A 6,000-nucleotide genomic window follows, 5' to 3' on the forward strand; every position below is an offset into this window, starting at 1 on the left:
TTATGTGTTTCGATTGTGTGACCATCCAAATTGTTCTATTTCTTTCCCCTTTCAAATATAAAATGGATTTTTGAAATTGTTGCATCAAAGCGTTGGAGTAGACAGTAGAAGTTGCTTGACTAAATTCCCATCAGCAAATGTTTGCTATCTACCTCTCTCACCTCACAGAAGAAAGGCATTTCCCTTCTACGCTTGAACTATTTATGGCCTTGAGAAAAAGTATTTAGACCCCTTGACCATTTCCACATTTTGTTGTGTTACAGCCTGAATTTTAAATGGATTAAATGTAGATGTTGTGCCACTGGTCTACACACAATACCCCATAATGTCAAAGTGGAAATATGTTTTTACATAAAAAAAATACAAAAATAATAATACAATTTGAAAAGCTTTAAGTTTCGAGTCAATAAGTATTCAATCACTTTGTTAAGGCAAGCCTAAATACATTCAGGAGTAAAATGTGCTTGACAAGTCACAAAACACAGTGTGCAATCATTTTTTTGAATGACCACCTCATCTTTGTACTCCACAGATACAATTATCTGTAAGGCCCCTCAGTCAAACATTTCTAACACAGATTCAACCACAAAGACCAGGGAGGTTTTCCAATTTCTCGCAAACAAGGGCCCCTATTGGTAGATGGGTTAAAAATAGCAGACTTTTTAAAATATATTTTTTTAACCTTTATTTAACCAGGTAGGCCAGTTGAGAACAAGTTCTCATTTCCAACTGCGACCTGGCCAAGATAAAGCAAAGCAGTGCGACACAAACAACACAGAGTTACACAGGGGATAAACAAACGTACAGTCAAATAACACAATAGAAAATCTATATACAGTGTGTCCAAATTGGGGAGGCAGGGTAGCCTAGTGGTTAGAGCGTTGGACTAGTAACTGAAAGGTTACAAGTTCAAATCCCCGAGCTGACGAGCTACAAGTCTGTTGTTCTGCCCCTGAACAGGCAGTTAACCCAGGCTGTCAGGCTACCCAGGCTGTCATTGAAAATAAGAATTTATTCTTAAATGACTTGCCTAGTTAAATAAAGATAAAAATGTAGTAAGATTGGGGAGGTAAGGCAATAAATTCCCCCCCAAAATAACAAAAAGTTATGTTTGTACGGCAGTAGTGGAATTTATAAATTGGCTACAATAATTACAATAACTTTTCAAGCACCAACGTGAGGGAATGTCAGATTTTCAAGGTAGGCCTATTCCAGTACTTAAATTTATGTTCCAATTTCACGTTCAAGTACGCTGCTTCCAGAACCTTCAGAACCTTCAGAACCTTCCAGAACATTCTATTGTTTAAAATTGCAGGTGTCACATAGAAAACATAATGAATCTGGTTTCATTACCAGATTATATTGTGATTACGCCTACTAAGCTATTTAATTAGTTGTCATTATATCCAGAATAATTCATTTATAAAACATATGAAAACATGAACTCATTACCTTGGTGGTTTCTCTGTTAAATCTAATGAGATTGCTGCTGCTGTAAATCAAGCAGAGAGACAACAGATGATCAACATCAAGTCACTAAGGGATATTAGATTCAATGTGGATCCAGGTACAACGGGTTTCACCGGTGTAATGAATGAGACACCAAAATATTCTGGACATTCCTCGCAAACATCTTTATTTCCAGCACTTGGGCTGTTGTTGGGGGTATCACAATAGCTGTTCGTCAACTTGACTGTCATTCGGAAAATTACTTCCTGGATCAGATGATGATATTATGGCATAACTAATCAGCTGGACACCAAATGCACACCCAACAAGTATTATGCATAATTATTGAACCACGTTAATGACAGTATCGATTTAGGTTCTAAGGATCAAGGTAAAGTGCCTCTTTCGGGTTAGAAGAAGCATTCGTAAGGAGACATGAAATGTTACATAGTTAAACTGCATTTCTGAGCTCTTTATACAAAAAACTGCCCAACAGCTATAACCAGGATTGTTACAGGGTTCAAGTTCAACGTCCAATTTTAACTGATTAATGCTTAACTATATGATATAAGAACAACTTACACTGCTATAAATGCAAGGACAGAAAAGTTATGTGTTATGCCACACAATGCTGGATACATCTGTCAAGACACCAACCATGATACATGTCTTAATGTAATGACATGGAAATGTTTTGCTGATTATTATCAATGACTTATCAACAGTTGCAACAAGTTGTCCAGTGTAGGAAATCTTCACTGGTACCCTTGTTTGTGTCACTACCTTTTAAATGTTGTTTTCCAACTGTTTTTCAGAACACGTTGTTACTTTTAGCTTTTATTAATGTGTTCTGTTTCTGTTCATCTAAACTCAAGAATTGACCTTGGGGTGATTTATTTTCATGAATATGGTTTCAATACTTTTCAAGACAAACTCTCTCTTTTTCAAGGAAAAATAACAATTTAATGCTTCTGCTAACGTAACTTTAATTCTATAATTATGCATATACTGTACCTAGGGACATTTGCATGTCTAAAGCTCATTGTCAATGCTCCTCCTGTTGCCATTGGCCCCAGGACTAGAGGTTGGGTTCCATAAGCTGGACTGAAGATTCAAGAACAAACTCATGTGGTGCAGTCAGTTTCTTCCTGTATTGGACACAGGCTGTCAGCTGTACAGCTTCTGTCCATGGGGGATTTATCAGCCCTAATTTATGTGCTCTCTGTCACCTCCAACCGCATGGCAAATGGCCTAAGACAATGCCTAAGGGTCAGTATGCCCTTTCACACCTCTGACGGGCTAAAATGTTTCTCTCTCTCTATAGTATGCAGAGGACTGACTATTGCATTTGTGATAGAATAATACAATAGTATCCATGTTAACTATTTATCTGAAACGTGTTCCCTGAATAGGACTCTGATGCTATCTATATGGATGTATGATCTCTGTGGTAACTGTTCACTAAGGATAACTCTGATGCTATCAATATGAATGTATGATCTCTGTGGTAACTGTTCACTAAGGATAACTCTGATTCTATCAATATGAATGTATGATCTCTGTGGTAACTGTTCACTAAGGATAACTCTGATGCTATCTATATGAATGTATGATCCCTTACTGATGTAACCCTTGAGACAATTGAGACATGGATTGTGTATGTGTGCCATTCAAAGTGTGAATGGGCAAGACAAAAGATTTGAACGGGGTATGGTAGTAGGTGCCAGGCCCACCGATTTTAGTCTATCAAGAACTGCAACGTTGCTGGGTTTTTCACGCTCAACAGTTTCCTGTGTGAATCAAGAATGTTCTAAAATTTTAGAAAAAGCTGTTGCACAGCAACTCACTGCCTTCCTGAAGACAAACAATGTATACAAAATCCTTCAGTCTGATTTTAGACCCCATCATTGACTGCACTTGTGAAGGTGGTAAATGACCTTTTAATGGCGTCAGACCGAGGCTCTGCATCTGTCCTCGTGCTCCTAGACCTTAGTGCTGCTTTTGATACCATCGATCACCACATTCTTTTGGAGAGATTGGAAACCCAAATTGGTCTACACGGACAAGTTCTGGCCTGGTTTAGATCTTCTCTGTCGGAAAGATATGAATTTGTCTCTGTGAATGGTTTGTCCTCTGACAAAACAACTGTAAATTTCGGTGTTCCTCAAGGTTCCGTTTTAGGACCACTATTCTCTTCACTATATATTTTACCTCTTGGGGATGTCATTCTAAAACATAATGTTAACTTTACTGCTATGCGGATGACTCGCAGCTGTACATTTCAATGAAACATGGTGAAGCCCCAAAATTGCCCTCGCTAGAAGCCTATGTTTCAGACATAAGGAAGTGGATGGCTGCAAACTTCTCCATTTTAATTTACAATTTGTATCATGTAAAATATTAGCCACTATCGGGAGCCACCATTAGTAATACCCACATGGATTTATCATTCCATTCTGTTGACCTTTCTTTCCTCTGTCACATCAGTGTAGTTGTTCCTGAAGGTCACTAGCATTAGCGGATCATACTAGGCTAACGTTGTGTAGTAATTTGGGACATGTAGTCTATTTTAATCATTTAAACTGCTCAGACCACACTGAGCAGTTTAAACCTGGAGGCTTCCGCATGGTTCATGATGACTGGACCGTTGTCATACAGTTCCATGATTAATGAGGATTAGGGTAGATTTATAGGATTATTGTTCTACTCCCATTGCACACTTTTTTCCACCTTCCAATATTTCATGGATTGAATTTGACAACTTTCAGGCAGAATCAAAATTATTCATCATGCTTTCCTAACCCTAAATAATCCATATGATCAGAATACTTTTAAATCTACAAGCTGGTGCTGAAACGGAGATGAGTATGGATATATTTAGAATTTCTTTCATTAATCCCTAATATTCTGAACCCGTTCTGTCAATGTGTTCTACTGAGTCTGTGGACAAAATTATAATTAAAGGTGCACCGTATTTAAAAGGGATGGCTTAAGATAAATGTACTGAAAACCCCCGTTGAATAAAAACTCCACAAGAACATCTGTCGACTAGTAAGTGGAAGGCTTTTCAGCAAGTTAGCCACACCTGCAGTGTCTTACGTGACTGAATAAGAAGTCTGAATACCAAATACTAAGAATTGCGTAGGAAAGGCATAAATTCCTAAATTGGGACTGGATCCTTACATTGGGGGCGGCAGGGTCGCCTAGTGGTTAGAGTGTAGGGGCGGCAGGGTCGCCTAGTGGTCAGAGTGTAGGGGCGGCAGGGTCGCCCAGTGGTTAGAGTGTAGGGGCGGCAGGGTCGCCTAGTGGTCAGAGTGTAGGGGCGGCAGGGTCGCCCAGTGGTTAGAGTGTAGGGGCGGCAGGGTCGCCTAGTGGTTAGAGTGTAGGGGCGGCAGGGTCGCCTAGTGGTTAGAGTGTAGGGGCGGCAGGGTCGCCTAGTGGTTAGAGTGTAGGGGCGGCAGAGTCGCCTAGTGGTTAGAGTGTAGGGGCGGCAGGGTCGCCTAGTGGTTAGAGCGTTGGACTAGTAACTGAAAGGTTGCAAGTTCATATCCCCGAACCGACAAGGTACAAATCTCTCTTTCGGCCCCCAAACAGGCAGTTAACCCACTGTTCCTAGGCTGTCATTGAAAATAAGAATTTGTTCTTAACTGACTTGCCTAGTTAAATAAAGGTCAAATAAAATTTAAAGGGTTTTTCAGATTCAATTAGATCGGTGGGTCATACTTTTTGAACAGCTAGCTCAGAAAATTAGCTTTCCAAAAGTTGTTTGCGGGTGTTATATGTGGAGGATGAGGGCTGCAGTAGATATCTCAGATAGGGGGAGTGTGGCCTAAGAGGGGTTGATATAAGCAACAACCAGTGGGTCTTGCGAAGGGTATACAGAGATAACCAGTTTACAGAGGAGTATAGAGTGCAGTGATGTGTCCTTTATAAGGAGCACTGGTGGCAAATCTGATGGTCGAATGGTAAAGAACATCTAGCCGCTCGAGAGCACCCTTTTACCTGCCGATCTATAAATTAAATCTCTGTAGTCTAGCATGGGTAGGATGGTCATCTGAATCAGGGTTAGTTTGGCAGCTAAGGTGAAAGAGAAGCAATTACGATATAGGAAATCAAGTATAGATTTAACTTTAGCCTGCAGCTTTGATATGTGCTGAGAGAAGGACAGTGTACCATCTAGCCATACTCCCAAGTACTTGTATGAGGTAACTATAAGTCCCATCATTGGATAGTTTGGGTTTCCCACTGGACTCCATAGGCCAGTATAGCTGACCTATGTTCTAAATATAGATAGAAGGAGTTGGCTGGTATTGTGTATATCTTTCAGAAAAACAAATTGAATAAAAACTCCTTGATCAAATTGGTAGGGCCACCCAGTGGGTATGTTTTCTGGGGTTGAATTACATTTACTCAGTGCACGCAAGGGAGCCACTTCTGCAAACCTCATTAAGAAGGTGCATAGGCTAAGCCTGAATACCAAACACTGATGTCCTTAAAGGCCCAGTGCAATGACTTCCCTGTGTTTTAAATATACTTCCACACTATGAGGTT

The sequence above is a fragment of the Oncorhynchus tshawytscha genome, linkage group LG04 (genome assembly GCF_018296145.1).
Source record: "Oncorhynchus tshawytscha isolate Ot180627B linkage group LG04, Otsh_v2.0, whole genome shotgun sequence".
Taxonomy (NCBI): Eukaryota; Metazoa; Chordata; class Actinopteri; order Salmoniformes; family Salmonidae; genus Oncorhynchus; species Oncorhynchus tshawytscha.